Genomic DNA, 16,839 nt, shown 5'->3' on the forward strand with positions numbered 1-16,839 from the left:
CACACACACACACACACACACACACAAACACACACACACATGCCCAGTGTGACACACACACATGCCCAGTGTGAGTTTAAGCCACCAGGTCCAGGTCCGCGTTCAACTACATATGAGTCCAGCGATGATGTAGCCATTACGCCAACTGCTGGTCCCAAATATTAACACTTTTAACTCAGAACGGTAAGTTAAAGATCTGCATTATTACATGAATAAAATGTCCAAAACAAGCAATAGTGTTTCTCCTATTCAATTCTTTGTTCAAACATTTAAAAGTAATGATGTCTATTCTGCAGAAATGCATAATAAAGCCTGCTGAGGGTAAAGTATAAAAAGTAGACTACAGAGACACATTATTCTCTCTATATTGCCAATGTATTATTGAAATATTGGGAGAATAAGGAAATTATGAAAACTAACAGGTATTTAAATCATAGCTCTCATTTTAATTTCAAAAATGTATTTTCAACTTCTGTTAAAATATAGAATACAAGTACTAGTGGTTCCTCAGCTTTAATATTTCCGTGTTCTCAGAAAGAATACAGAATTTTAAGACACCTCCATTTCTCTTTTACCAATTTGGTATAATCTTTCTTTACTCAGCAGAATGTAACCATTTTTGTTTTTTAGAGAGAGAGATCTTTTGCTCTAGGCCATGTACCCTTGTAGGAGAGATAGAGAAACAGAAAGGGAGAAATCACCTCCCCAGAGGGGATGGTCACTCTGCAATTCTTTCTTCTGCATTCTCCTCTCAGGATTTTAGGCACATATGCACAACTGCCTAGTGAGTTTCAAGCTGCTGAGTCCAGGACTCTAATCGCAGTCAGCAAAGTGGGAGTCTGGACTTAACTACTATTCCACCTGCTGGTCCTGGATTTAACCTTTAAGTCTTAAACCACCATTAGGTATCTGTAAGATCTCAGATATCATGACTTCTTTTAATGTCATTTAAAAATTTACCTTAGTTTTCGGTGTTTGCCATATATTTTTAAATCAAGAATTGTTGGCCATTGTGACCAGTGGATGGCATAATGGTTACATTGTTGGGCTCACATGTAGTCGACCGTAATTCAAATCTTGGACCTGGTCTTACTCATACTAGGAGCATGTGCATGCCCAAGATCCTGAGAGAAGAATGGAGAAGTGATTGTGGCATGGCCACCTTCCACGTGATTTCTTGCTTTCTGTCTCTGTCTCACTCTTTCTCTCCAGTGAACGCATGCGCCTTGTAGCAAAAATCTCTTGCTTTAAAAAAAAAAAAAAAAAGAATTGCTGGCCACTCTTTCAACATTTTTTTCTTCATCAAAGAGATGATCACAAGCTAGAATGTGCCAATGTGACACTTGACTCAGCAGCAGACATACCATGTCAGTTGACTGTGGACAAATTGTAATCCAGGAATTAGTGGAAGTAGACTGAGAGAATTTGTGTGCTTACAATTACTACAGTTTTATTTGAACAATTCTTGGCAACTACTAATTTCCTGATTATCATGCTAGCCTTCTGGGTTAAGATTATAGATATATAAGAGGATAAGCCACTGGGTCCGGGACTCAAACCGTGGCCGACTACATGGGAGTCCAGTGACATAGCCACTACGCTAACTGCTGGTCCCTCTTTCCCATCTTATTCTAATAGAAAGAAACTCTGGTTCCAAGGCAGCCCATGTATTTTTCATTCAATCATCAAAATATGAAAGTCAGAGAAAGACATAATTTCCTCCATTTGCTAACCATAACAGTATTTGTTATTTTTTGCTACACATATCAATATCTGCTATTTTACCTTGAAAACACCTCTCACTTCTCATTATTTCCCTTTCCCATCCATTCTTACTCTTCCTTCCCTGGTTCAAGCCTTCATTTATTCTTACCCAGGTTAGTTAGATAACCTCCTACTTAATGTTACCCAAATGAGCTACTGCAGCCAGGTCTTGCTTGACAAAGAATAGTAGGGCTAGGGCCATACTTTTCTGCTCCTCCATCACTTCCACTTTTCCCATCTACTCAGGTAGGAACAGTGCCTCTTTCTTCCAGTGCTAGTGATCCCAGCACTGAAGCAGGGGCAGTGGAAAAGGAGCCTGGAAGGCTAGGATGGGCCCTGACTCTCCATGCTGTTCTTAGAAAGTACGAACTCTAATTGCATTATAAAGTATTACATTGTTATCAAACATATGGAATTAGAAAAAGAAGAGATTCTCCTATTTTACCTTAAACCTTACCATTTCTTTAATTGCGGGGCGTGTCTGTTCTCTTCCCCAGTTGTGTATTTGAGAAGCTAGGTTCCTAGCTTTTAGAAATAGAACTCAAGGATGAATTTATTTTGTGGCAACTATATTGTTTCACTGTAGGCAGTATCTAAAATTTATAACTACATTCATTTTTAGGTATACAACTCAGTGGTATTTAGTGTATTTGCAATATTGTTCAACCATAACTGCTGTCTATGTCCAGATCTTTTTCATTATCCCAAACAAAAACTCCATACTCATTGAATAAAGCAGCATTCCCTTCTTACCCAACCTTCACTGCATTCTACGTTCGGCCTCTATGAATTTGCTTCTTCTAGATACCTCAGGTAAGTAGACTCATACAACATTGGTCCTCTTGTGTCTGACTTATTTCACTTAGCATAATGTTTTAAAAGTTCATCCATGTTATAATGTGCATCAAAATTTTGATAAGGTTTGAATGTGTCCCCCCAAAATTCATGGGATAAAATTTAGTTGTGATGGGATTAAAAGAATTAAAACTTAATCTGACTATGAGACTAAGGGATGGGGTCTTTGAGAGATGATTACAATAAAGATCATCAGGACAGGGCACCCATGATTGAATCCCGGTGAGTCTATAACGAGAGGGAATGAGACACAGACTTACAAACTCTTGCTATATGAGGCCTTGCATCATGTCAAGACTCAGCAAGAAGACCTTCACCAGGTACAGCTCCTTGACCTTGGAGATCCAAAACCATAGACTAAGTACACTTCTACTCTTTATAACTTACCCAGATTCAGGTGTTTCTGTTATTCATTACATAATGGACCAAAGGATGAATAATATTTCACTGTATTTATATCCTACATTTTGTCTACCCAGTCACGTGCTGATGGACATTTGAGTTGTTTCTGCCTCTTGACTATTGAAAATAATGCTGCTATAAACACAGGTATACAAGTAGCTATTAGAGTCCCTGTTTTTAATTATTTTTGGAAGAAAGTACATTTTTAAACACCACTGAAGTTTGGTTAAAATCAAGTATTTTATATATTCATGAGATTTTTGTGAGCTAGCTTCAAAAACTACCAATCCATTATAACATGTCTAGGCAAAAATTAATTCTAAGTTTCAGATAATTAATTTAAAAGAAACCTCTTACAAGTAACATGTAAACTAGCAACTACCTGATACATATTTCTTTTTCTTTTTTAAATGTTTATTTCTTCCATGAGAGAGAGAGAGAAACAGGGATAGAGTGATAGATCCTCCCAGCAGAATCTTCACATTAGAAACCACTTCAGTAGATCCGATTTTCATCCACCGTCAAAGCTCAGCCAGCTCAGGCATACATCTGGCATGATCAAGAAAGACCCCGGACCCTTCCCATGGGGCTCCCATTGCATTACCACTGTATTACTGCCTGGCCCATATATACGTCTCTTATCTAATAACTTGAAATTTATCTACAAATTTAACTATTACTCATTTATATTTTTTAGGCCTTTGACTCTCCAGAGTCAGAAGAATCAGGGAACAGACATAATCCCTGAACTAAGCAGTGTCACAGAGAATTGGTCTGCTGTTAACTAACCCTCAGTAACAAAAACGAATGGAGCTAAGATCAGGTGTTGAGGCCTCTGGTTCCCATGACTTCACCCACTTGCTATCTCCTAGAAACAAGTATGGCAGATTCCTATAATGCCTTCATCATAGGAATTCCCAGGACAGTTTACAAATATAAAATTACTTTACTGTAATGAATAGGGCAAGGAGATATTTGGAGAACTTGAAGGCCCTGAAAACTCATACTTCTAGAGGCCTTACTTGAAATCATTTTAAATACATAAAATGCATTTCTCTCACACATGTTAAATATGCTATATCTAGCTAGAAAAAGGTTGATTTAAGAAAAGCTGCAGGTCAGACAGTGGCACCATGCTTATATAATGCTTCACAATCCTGGACCCAAGTGGGAAGGTCATGGGTTTTTGTCTTAGAGCCTCCCTGTACTTGCTGGGCTGGTGTATGTGCATGTGGTTGTGCTCATGATCAAGGCTGACTGAGACTGGGGTGGACTGTGATATGAGGACTTTGTGACAGGTATCTCTTCTTTGTTACCCTGTCTCTGTCTCTCCCTTTCTTTCTCATAGAAGAAATAGATAAACAAGCAAACCAAAAAATAAAAAATAAAAAAAGCTGAGTGGCTGCATTTGTAACCAACTAATCAGGTAAATGCTAATTTTTATTTTACCTTTTATTTAGTTTTTTTTTAAAAGAGATTTTTGGTATAGGGCACATGTGCTCGCCAGAAAGACAGAGCAAGACAGAAAGTAAGAAATCGCCTCCCAGGGGGGATGACCACATCTCAATCCCGTCTCCTCCATGCTCCTCTAAGAATTTTGGGCACACACTCACATGTACCTGGTGTGAGATTCAAGTCACTGGTTCCAGGACTCAAAGTGAGGTCACACATGTGAGAGTCTAGTGATAATCATTATGCCACCTGCTGGCCTCCCTTTTTTTTCAGTATTTTAAAGCTAACAAATTATTGCTCAGGTAGCAAATATTTTCACAGGCTCTTAAAAATGCAAAGGCCATAACGATATGGTTAATTGTATCTGTAGTGAGTCTTGATCTCAAAATAGTTCTTATTTACACTCTCTGAGGACACTTGATTCTGACAATATAACCACAACCTCAAGTAATTTTTTGACACTCATGCAGTGACCAGAGCAAAGAACCAAACAAAGATATATTTGTTTCTACAATTTCTAGTTATAAAATAAATGTCTCCCAAAGCTGATGTATCACAATTTCTAGAATCAAAAGCAACAACCTTTCAGGAAAAGGCTATTACATTCCTGACTACTGTCAGTTTCTTGAAATAGGAAAATGTTGTAAAAAAAAAAAAAAGAAAGTATTGAGCCAGTTGGTGGCAGAGTGCTTAAGGTGGCTGAATACCAAACGGCGGACTACGTGATTCAAGTGACTTATAAAAGAAGCCATGTTGGGGCCAGCAGGTGGTATAGTGGTTATGGTGCTGGATTCCCACATGGTCTACTGCAGTTTGAGCCCTGGACCCAGCAGCTTGAAACTCATGCTGGACATGTGTATGTGCATGCCCACAATCTCGAGAGGAGAATGGAGAAGAAGGGTTTGTGGTGTGGCCATCCCCCCTGGGAGGGGGGGGGTGATTTCTCACTCTCCCTCTTGCTGTCTTTGTCTCTTTCTCTCTGGTGAGCACATACCCCCTAAGAAAAAACTCTAAAAAATAATACAATTTTTTAAAGTAATAAAAAACACACCAGGCACATGTGCATATATGCCCAAAATCCCGAGAGGAAAAGGAATTGTGATGTGGCCATCTCCCCTGGGGGGTGACTTCTCATTTCCTTTCTCTCTTTCTCTGGCAAGCGCACACCCTATAATAAAACTAGAAGAAAAAAAAAAAAAAGAAGAAAGAAAGAAAATAAAGAAAAAGCAAGCATTAAAACAAATAACCTCTCCTTAATCATATATATCCACAATTAAAGACTCTGAGAATAACAAAAGTCTGTTAAAATTCAAAGGTAACTCTTAAATTTCTTAAGCATACATTGTGGCCTACTTTAATAGCATAATAAAATTACATTCTACCTAACACAGAACTATGGCTTCCAATTGGATGTTCCTTTGAATATTAGAGATGTATTTAGGGATTAACCTTTCATGCCTCCAAGCCTTAGCATCATTAGTTTCTACCTTCCATAAAGATTATTCCACTACTCCTTCAGCTAATAAGGACATACCTGTTCTTTAAAACCTAATTTAAGCTTTATTGTTTCCATAGGCCCTTTCTGGCTCCTAGAGATAGCCAGTCATACCTCTTTGTTTCTATGGGATGTACCATAATTTATCTAATTTATAAGGTAATGAATCGACTACATTCTACTAGACTTTCAGCTTCTGGAAAGTAGGGTCCTTACCCTAATCATCTGTATGCCATCATTCATTTAACAGTTAAATACATAAAGCAAGTGATTATTTTCTCTACTATATTACTCAGTGCATTGCGTAAGGATAGCAATTATATTAATTTTACCTAGAAAGTGAAGACGCCAAACTATTTGACCATCTGTTCTCCCTTTTAGTGGTGAAAGAACATTTTTTAGTTCAATTTTGGTTAACTTTCTCATTTTCTTTTTTTGAGAGGGTTTTGCTATAGGGCATGTATTCTCACTGGAGAGACCGAAAGCAAGAAATTACCCCCCAGGAGGGATGGCCATGTTGTAATCCTTTCTCCTCCATTTTCCTCTTGGGGTTTTGGGCACACATACACAGGCGCCTGACCTGAATTTTAAACCACTGGGTCTGAGATTCAAACCATGGTCGACTACGTGGGAGTCCAGCAATGTAACCATTATGCCATCTGCTGGTCCCTCTCATTCTTTTATAACAGTTAATTGTTGGTCTTTCCACTTATCTTAAACTTTCCATCACCTTGTGGGTATTATTACAATCAGACAATGCTTCAACTGTATCATAAAAAGCTGCTAACATAGCCAAAAGTTTTTCCACTTTTAGATTTCTGGGATGGTGTTTTGGGAGAAGATGTAGTTAGTTCAGTGTAGATATGTGAGAACAAGAGGAAATGGGGGAAAGGTTGATAGAGTGTTATTGGCCTTCTGAGGAAGCTGGTTTATGATGCTCTAAGATCACTCATTGTGTTGTTGATTTCTTAGGGAATAATCAACATTAACTTTCTATTATTATGGCCCTTTAGCTATAAAAATTAAGTAAATTTCATGCAAAGAATTTCCCTATTTAGATAGGAGGAAACTATTCATTGATGAAGATGAGAAAGACTTTCTAGTTTACTACTTTGAGTAAATCCCAGAATTACAGATAATTACTCCCATCAGGATGACTACTATAATTATATTAGTGCCCTCTGCTGTACATATGAAAAATTACAAAAAACTATGTGTTATTCCAAGATTTGTCTAGACATTCTTGTTTTAGCATTTCCCAGAGCATGTTTTTAAAAGCATTCCTATTTAATTTCTTCTGGACAAACTTTTAATATATTAGGTAAAATTTTGCTTCCTGTAGCTATTGGCTTATCCAAGTAGAATAACAAATAGTATGGAAGGGGAAGTCATTACAGGCTCGTTGTTATGCTAAGAAAATCCTAATAAAATGTTTATGAAATAACTGAAGTTATTTCATACCATGGCAATTATTGATATTTTAAAATCTGCATTTCTTTTTTAATAATTTTGTACTTTTCACTTTCCCTTAAACTTTCTTTTGTATATCCTCCTGTGTTTATGTAAGTCAGAGTCAATTTAAGGCCTCATAAACCTTTTTATTCGCTATGACATTCAATAATTGTTTCATATGACATTTGTTTTGTGCCATTTGCATTGTTTCTATGCCCTAAATTAAAAATTTCTGCATCTGTCTGAATTTTATTAACTGAAAATGATATTAGTAGGCTGAGGCCATAGCTGTAAGCAGTCCTCTGTCAACCGCTTGTCTTTTTGTTTATCTCTCGTTCCACGTTATAAAATTTTAAGCATCTCATTCACCTTTAAATAATCATTCCACATCTCTAGAAAAACATATTCCATTTAGATTTACATATTAAATCTTTATTTTGTAAATTTTTCCTCTACAGATGAAGAAATATTTTAACAAGCATAATTTAAGATGGAAACAAAGATCTGTTTATACTTGTTGATTTGGGTAATAATATGTGAGTATGGAAAATGAGTGTTTTGAACTGATTTCTTGCCACTTTATTGTGAATTTTCTTCCTTCTCAATCTCTGTACTTAGTTCATATTTATAAGTTACTTTGGAGCAGGTTTAGATAATGTGTAAATCTGTTATTAGCCAAGTATTTTTTTTTATTTTATAAAAGCTGTATTTATGGTTAAGATATGTGAATATATTTTAGAAAGTGATTGTTGATATCTCTTAACTAAAAAAAATACTATAACACTTGTCAAAACTATAAAGATACATTTTGAAATTACATTAACTTAAAATGTACAAATAAAACAATTCAGGTGGTGAGGTAGTTAAGGCACTAGACTCCTACATGGCCTACCATGGTTCAAGTACTGGACCTGGGGTCTTGCTTTATCTCTCTCTTTCTCTCTGATGAATACACATGCCCCATAACACATTTTTTAAAATAATAATAAATTAAATCAAATTAAATGAACAGTTCTTTTAAAAAAATGGAACAATGAGAAAACAGTTTCAAAATATAATGGCCTTTAAATTAAGTTTCCAATTTGTAAAAAACTTCATCAATTTTCAGGTTTACCTCAATGTACATTGACAATCAAAAATAAAAGAGATAATGAGTATAATGTAAATTAGTACAGTTAGTATAGAAAGCAATTTGAAGATTTAAAAAAAAAAAAAGGTGGGGGGGGGCTGGCAGGTGGTAGGTGGCATGGTGGTTAAGAGGGCTAGACTCCCAACATGGCCGGCCGCGGTTTCAATCCCAAACTGGGCGGCTTGCTTTCTCACTTTCTCTCTCTCATTCTGTGCCTCTCTGGTCAAATTAAAATAAATAAAGTTAAATAAAATAACTATTTAAAAAAAAATAGAACTACCATGTGATCCAGCAACCCTACTACGGTTATCTATCTGAAGAAATTAAAAATCAGTATGTTTGGGAGATCTCTGCACTTTCGAGTTTATTGCAGCACTATTCAAAATAGCCAAGTTATGAAATAAACCTAAATCATGAACAGAGAAATGGATAAAATGTGGTATATATACACAATGAAATACGATTCTGTCATTAAAAGGATGAAATTCTGGGAACCAGCAGCTGATATGGAGGTTAGAGTACTGAAATCCCACATGACTGACCACAGTTCAATTCCTGAACCTGGTAGCTTGAAAATCACACCTGTGCATATGCATGCATGTCCCAAATCCTGAGAGGTGAATGGAGGAAAAGGAATTGCCATTCTCCCTGAGGGATGATTTCTCACTTTCTATCTCTCTCTCTCTGGCAAACACACACACCCTGAAGAAAAAAATCTCTCTCTGTCAAAAAAATAATAATAAATAAAATGATGAAATTCTGTCATTCATGACAACATGGGAAATCACAGAAAACACTGTTAGGTGAAATAAACCAAGTAGAGAAACATAAATATCACATGATCTTATTCATATGTGAAATGTTTTAAAGAATTATTTTATTTAGCTTTATTTATTTATTTATTTAATTTGACCAAAGGGAGATAGGTCAGCGTGGGGAGTGAGATGTAAGAAAGCAAGCCACTAGGCCCGGGACTTAAATCGTGGTTGGGCATGTGAGAGTCCAGCGCCCTTAACCACCATGCCATCTGCCAGTCCCATATGTGGAATTTTTAAAAGTTAATCTCTTAGAACTTGGGAGAATAATGAGGAGATGGGAAGTGGCTGGTCAAGGGCCACAATATTATAGTTAGACATGAGAATTAAGTTCTGGTGCTTTATTGCACAGTAGGGTAACTATAGCTTCCAATGATACAATATATATTTTGAATAGCTAGAAGAAAGGATTTTGAATGTAAAAAAGAAATGTAAATGGTTAAGAGACGGATACACTACCTTCATTTGATCATTACTCAATGAATACATGTATCAAAACATCATATGGTATGCCATATTTACCATTACTTATTTATTTATTTTAAGAGATATTTTTGCTATAGGGCATATGCACTTGGTAGAGAGACAGAGAAAGACAGAAAGCGAGAAATTACCCCCCCGGTTGGGGAAGGCCATGCTGCAGTCCCTCCTCCTCCATTCTCCTCTCAAGATCTTGGGTATGCATACACACACACCCAGCATGAGTTTTAAGTCACTGTGTCAAAGACTCGAACTACAGTCAACAACATGGGAGTCCAGCAATGTAACCATCACTCCACTTGCTGGTCCTCATATTTACTATATTATGTGTAATTTTAAAAAGAAAAAAAGTGACCAGCAGTTAGTGTAACGGCTATGTTGCTGGACTCCCATGTAGTCGACCACGGTTCGAGTCCTGGACCCAGTGGCTTAAACTCACACCGGGCACGTGTGCATGCGTGCCCAAGATCCTGAGAGGAGAATGGAGGAGAAGGGATTGTGGCATGGCCATCCCCCCTGGGGGGTGATTTCTCGCTTTCTATCTCTCTGTCTCTCTCTGTCTTTCTGGTGAGCACACGCACCCTATAGCAAAAAGGAAGTTAAAGATAAAGGGAATGGTGTTCCAAACTTTTTTTTTTCTAGATGGTGCATGTGCTCGCCAGAGAGAGAAGGTGAGGAGAAAGCATCCCCCTATCCCTGGGGCATGGCCACACTGCAGTCCCTTCTCCTCCATTTCTCCCTCATTTCAGACTTTTGGGCATGCACGCACATGCATTTGGTGTTTCCCAAGCCACTGGGTCTGTGACTCACACTCCATAGTCACTCATTTGGGACCCAGCTGCTTCAACCACCAAACCACAGAATCGGCCCAGGAAATCATGTTATAATAATAGGTTATATTATCCAGCTAAGTGCTTTGACTCTGAATATAGTTTCCCATTCTGGGTCCTTTAACCTAGAGGGACATACTACATAGAAAGAATAAACATCACAAATGATGATATACCATTTCGAGATTTACTGCTTTATATTTTATCACATTGAATTCAGTTCAACAGTAGATAAATTATATATATTATATATTTAAATGTAGTAAACATGCATTTGGATAACAGTGTGTTGTATTAAAGGAGTATTTGTATTCTTTGGGTTTTTCAAATATATTAAGATAGCTTGTTTTAGTCAGGAAATGGAGAATGCCACTAATATCACCTAATATTTTGAACAGTCATATCATATAACAACTTATTTGTTCTCCTCACAGGTACTCACACTCTATTTGTCTAGGATAAAAGTTTGTCCCTTGAAGTCTGGTAATTGATTTATACCTCCTGGGAGAAACATTTAAGACAGCTGATGCTCCTATTTCTGACTTTGTTTTGAAGAGAAACAATGCATTATTAAAACAGAAACAGCCAGGGCCAGCAGGTGCTGTGCTGGTTGAGGTGCGGGACTCCCACATGGGCAACCGTAGTTCAAATCCCAGATCTGGCAGATTTTTTTCTCACTTTACTTTCTCTCTCTTTCTCTCTCTGGTGAATTTAATAATAATAATAATTTTAATTAAATAAATAATTTTTAAAAAAGAAACAGTCTTTATGTTGTAAAAAACAAAGACTAAGAAATTAAAACATTAAACCTCTTTATGTTGCAGGAAACAAAGACTAAGAAATTAAAACATTAAACCCTTTGACAAAGCAAGCTTATATTTTTAAATGAAGCCAAAATTATCTCTATACATTGCAAGGAATGATATGTTTTATATTCGATGTATGCTGAATAACTTGAACAAGAAAACTAACATTAACAAGATACTTTAAAAGTTACATTGGGGCCATCCACTAGCACTGAAGTTAAGTAATGTGCACAGGAACTTGGATACCACATGGTCAGCTGTAATTTGAATTCTGGCCTCAGTGGCTTGAAAAACACACTGGGCCAATGTGCACATGTGCCCCAAATCCTGATGGGACGGAGAAATGGAGGAAAAATGATTGCAGTGTGACCAGGCCTCATTGTGAGGTACTTTCTCTCCCCTTCTCCCTCCCTCTCTGGCAAGTGCACATGCCTTCTGGTAATTAAAAAAAGTTACACAAGATAACCAAGTTAATTATCTAATTATTCTAGAAGAAAAAGAATGTCTACATATGTCCTAATTCTATAGGAAAAGGCAGATTATAAACACTAAACTTGCATTAAAACAGAGATGACTCGATTGGTTATTCAAACATTCACTGTCACTTTTTCTTTAAGAATAAAACCCAGATGTTATGAACGTGTATATGAATATATGTAGATCTGTGTTGGTGTGGGCCAGGCAGTAAGTCAGCTAAAAGACTATAATACACAGTGTTCCTTGAAGGCATTTGTCATATGAATAAGTTCAACCAATAGGTAGATAATCAGGATAATATATAATCTAATAAGATTTGAAAGATTCTTATTCACAAGATATACATTTTAAATTAAAGCATACAGATAAGCTAAAAGTTAAGCAATACAAAAATATACATATCATGCAAACACTAATCATAAAAGAAGCTGAGATGATCATATTAATATCATAAAAAATAGAATTCTAAAAAAGAAAAATTACAGAAGGTAATACTTATGTGTTGTTTGTAAGTAGACATGGTAAAAATGTCTACTTACAAACAATATGTAAGTATCCTAAATTTGCATGCACCTAGTAAAATAACTTGACAATACATAAGGAAAAACATCATAGAAATGAAAGTAGAAAAAATTCACTATTATACTTGGAAATTTCAACATTCCTTTTTTAATAATCATTCAAAAAATTAGCAAGAAGCCAGCAAAATTAAACAATTCCTAAAAATTACTATCAACCAAATTAACTTAATTGCCATTTTTAGATCAACCAACCCAATAGAAACAGAATAAACATCCTTTTCAAGAGTATATGAAATATTCACAAACATAGACCCCATCTTAGGTCATAAAACAAACCTTAACAAATTTAAAGGAATTTAAAACATCCAAACTATGTTCTTTGACTACTGTGGAATTAAACTAGAAACCACTAAAAGGAAGATATTCAGAAAAATCCTCCAAATATTTGGAAATTACACATTTCTAAAGAATTCATTGGTCAAAGATAAAGTCTCATGAAAAGTAGAAAATATATTAAAGTGAATAAAAATAAATACACTTCTGGTAATTAAAAAAAGTTACACAAGATAACCAAGTTAATTATCTAATTATTCTAGAAGAAAAAGAATGTCTACATATGTCCTAATTCTATAGGAAAAGGCAGATTATAAACACTAAACTTGCATTAAAACAGAGATGACTCGATTGGTTATTCAAACATTCACTGTCACTTTTTCTTTAAGAATAAAACCCAGATGTTATGAACGTGTATATGAATATATGTAGATCTGTGTTGGTGTGGGCCAGGCAGTAAGTCAGCTAAAAGACTATAATACACAGTGTTCCTTGAAGGCATTTGTCATATGAATAAGTTCAACCAATAGGTAGATAATCAGGATAATATATAATCTAATAAGATTTGAAAGATTCTTATTCACAAGATATACATTTTAAATTAAAGCATACAGATAAGCTAAAAGTTAAGCAATACAAAAATATACATATCATGCAAACACTAATCATAAAAGAAGCTGAGATGATCATATTAATATCATAAAAAATAGAATTCTAAAAAAGAAAAATTACAGAAGGTAATACTTATGTGTTGTTTGTAAGTAGACATGGTAAAAATGTCTACTTACAAACAATATGTAAGTATCCTAAATTTGCATGCACCTAGTAAAATAACTTGACAATACATAAGGAAAAACATCATAGAAATGAAAGTAGAAAAAGTTCACTATTATACTTGGAAATTTCAACATTCCTTTTTTAATAATCATTCAAAAAATTAGCAAGAAGCCAGCAAAATTAAACAATTCCTAAAAATTACTATCAACCAAATTAACTTAATTGCCATTTTTAGATCAACCAACCCAATAGAAACAGAATAAACATCCTTTTCAAGAGTATATGAAATATTCACAAACATAGACCCCATCTTAGGTCATAAAACAAACCTTAACAAATTTAAAGGAATTTAAAACATCCAAACTATGTTCTTTGACTACTGTGGAATTAAACTAGAAACCACTAAAAGGAAGATATTCAGAAAAATCCTCCAAATATTTGGAAATTACACATTTCTAAAGAATTCATTGGTCAAAGATAAAGTCTCATGAAAAGTAGAAAATATATTAAAGTGAATAAAAATAAATACACAACATAAAAACATGTGGAATACACAAAACATGTGCATAGAGGAAAATTTACAGCATAAATGCATATGTTATAAAGGAATAATTGTATCAATCAATAATCCAAGTTTTCATCTTAGGAAATAAAAAAACAAAAAGCAAATTAAAGCAAACAAGCAGAAGGAAGAAAATAATAAAGATAGTAAGGTATTTGTGCAGAAAATCTCAAAATATCTACCAAAAACTCCCGAGTAAGCAAGGTAACAGTTTGCAAAGTTAAATATATAAAGACATACAAGTCAACTTCCAAAAATCAAGAAAGTGTCATCGGCAAGATGGCAGACTAGCAGTTCTAGCACTTGTTCCCTCCTTAGTAAAATAAACTATCATCTATGTCCAATAGACTTTCACAAGAGCTAAGGAGTCAAGGTTACAGATTACAACACCTCAGGATGGAACACAGAAATAAGAAAAGATGCAGGGATCAGCAGTTGGCATAATGGCTATGTCACTGGACTCCCATGTAGCAGACCATGGTTCGAGTCCCAGACTCGGTGGCTTAAACTCATGCTGGGTGCGTGTGCATGCGTACCCATGATCCAGAGAGGAGAATGGAGGAGAAGGGATTGCGGTGTGGCCATCTCCCCTGGGGGGGGGGGATTTCTTGCTTTCTCTGTATCTCTCTGTCTTTCTGGTGAGCGCACGTGCCCTATAGCAAAAACCTCTAAAAAAAAAAGAAAGAAAGAAAGAAAGAAAGAAAGAAAGAAAGAAAGAAAGAAAGAAAGAAAGAAAGAAAGGAGAAAGGAAAAGAAAAGATGCATTGAAGAAGAGGTAGCAAAGGCATATAACTCTACTCACTCAAGCCCATGCAGCACAGCACTGAGAAAGATTCTCTTCTGAGGGGAAAAGAGAGTGAAGAGTGAACACCTGTTTTCACTGCATACCCTAACACTAGACCCATTTCAATAAAACTTGGTGTCAAACCAGCCCCACTGAACCCAGACTATAGGGAAAGTCAGGGCCAGCCCCTTGGCCTAGTGGTTAGGGAGCTGGATCCCATATGGTTGACTATGATTTTAATCCTGGCCATGGTGGCTTGAACTAAATACACCAGTGTGTGTGACATGCATGTGCATGTCCAAAATCCTGACAGGATGGAAAAATGGAGAAGAGATTGCAGTGTGATCATGCCCCATTAGGGGTGCTTTCTCCTTCTTTCTTTTTCTCTGCTGTATTTTTCTCTCTCTCTGTGATGAGCGCATGTGCCTTCTGTAAATTTTAAAAGGTGGGGGGAGGGGGGATGGAGTGAAAGGATTATCATGAAAATAAAAATGGAAACACTTAAGGGATACAGCAAAAGCAATTCTGAGAAAGTTTGTAGCAATAAAAACTAACACACAAAAAAGAAATCACTCAAACGAACGACCTAACATTACACTTCAAGAAACTAGAAAAAAAGAACAAACTTTGAGCCCGAAGTTAGTGGAAGGAACAAATAATAAAGTTCAGAACGAAAATAAAGGAAGTAGAGATTAGAAGAACAATAGAAAAGTACTATAAAACTTAAAGTTGGTTCTGTGAGAAGATAAAAATGGAGACCAATTTCCATTTCCATCTGCTCAGCACAAGGATTTGGTGTTCCAACCCAACAACACAATGTGGCCATCAACTGAGGAAGAGACCCATAATGTTTGGGAAGATTGAGAAATTCATTGAAGAGAATCTTCAGCTGCTAGTAGACAGGCTGGTTGGCACTTACTGTTTCAGGCTGCAGAACGGCAGGGTGTACTATGTGAGTAAGAAGATTCTGAAGCTGGCCGCCAATCTCTGGGGACAAGCTGGTGTTGCTGGGGATCTGCTTCAGAAAATTCACCATGACCCACAAGTTTCAGTTGCACATCATGGCTCTGGATTACCTGGCACGTTATGCCAAGTATAAAGTGTGAATAAAGCCTGGAGCAGAGCAGTCCTTCATGTATAGGAACCATGTGTTGAAATCTGGACTAGGACGAATAACTGAAAATACCTTTCATTACTAGGGAGTGGTGGTATACTCCATGACAGACATCCCTTTGCATTTTGACGTGTCAACAAAGTCTACACAAGACTGCAGGAAAGTAGATCCCATGGCAATTGTGGTATTTCACCAAGCAGAAATTGGGGAATTATGTGTGATATGAAAAGACACTGACTTAAAAGGAAGTTATCCTTGGGACCAGCAGTTGGTGTGATGGCTATGTCGCTGGACTCCCATGTAGTCGACCACGGTTCGAGTCCCGGACCCGGTGGCTTGAACTCATGCTGGGCATGTGTGCTTGAACTCATGCTGGGCGTGTGTGCATGCGTGTCCAAGATCCCGAGAGGAGAATGGAGAAGGAGAAGGAATTGTAGTGTGACCATCCGCTCTGAGGGAAGGGGGGCGTGATTTCTTACTTTCTGTCTCTCTCTGTCTCTTTCTGCCTTTCTGGCGAGCACATGCACCCTATAGCAAAAAAACTCTAAAAAAAAATTAATAATAAAAAAATAAATAAAAGGAAGTAATCCTGAGGACTTAAGGCTGTGTGGCAGGGCCTAGCTTTGTTTCTTGTTTCTGTACAGACTACACCATTGTGTTGAATGTTATCAGCACTGTGACCTCTTCAGGGACTTCTTAGTTTAACATTGTCTCTATCACTGACAAATGCAGGTTGGATATGATTATATGGAAATGGCTCAGAAATTGGGTTTCAGATCTTTGAGTTTGTG

General features: G+C 36.4%; 1 pseudogene; it reads left to right on the forward strand.

Moving 5' to 3' along the window:
• Positions 1 to 15,750: 15,750 nt before the first annotated feature.
• LOC102491204 (60S ribosome subunit biogenesis protein NIP7 homolog) lies at positions 15,751 to 16,290 on the forward strand (annotated as a pseudogene).
• Positions 16,291 to 16,839: the final 549 nt, after the last annotated feature.

The sequence above is a fragment of the Tupaia chinensis genome, unplaced genomic scaffold (assembly GCF_000334495.1).
Source record: "Tupaia chinensis unplaced genomic scaffold, TupChi_1.0 Scaffold149424_1, whole genome shotgun sequence".
NCBI classification, from domain to species: domain Eukaryota; kingdom Metazoa; phylum Chordata; class Mammalia; order Scandentia; family Tupaiidae; genus Tupaia; species Tupaia belangeri.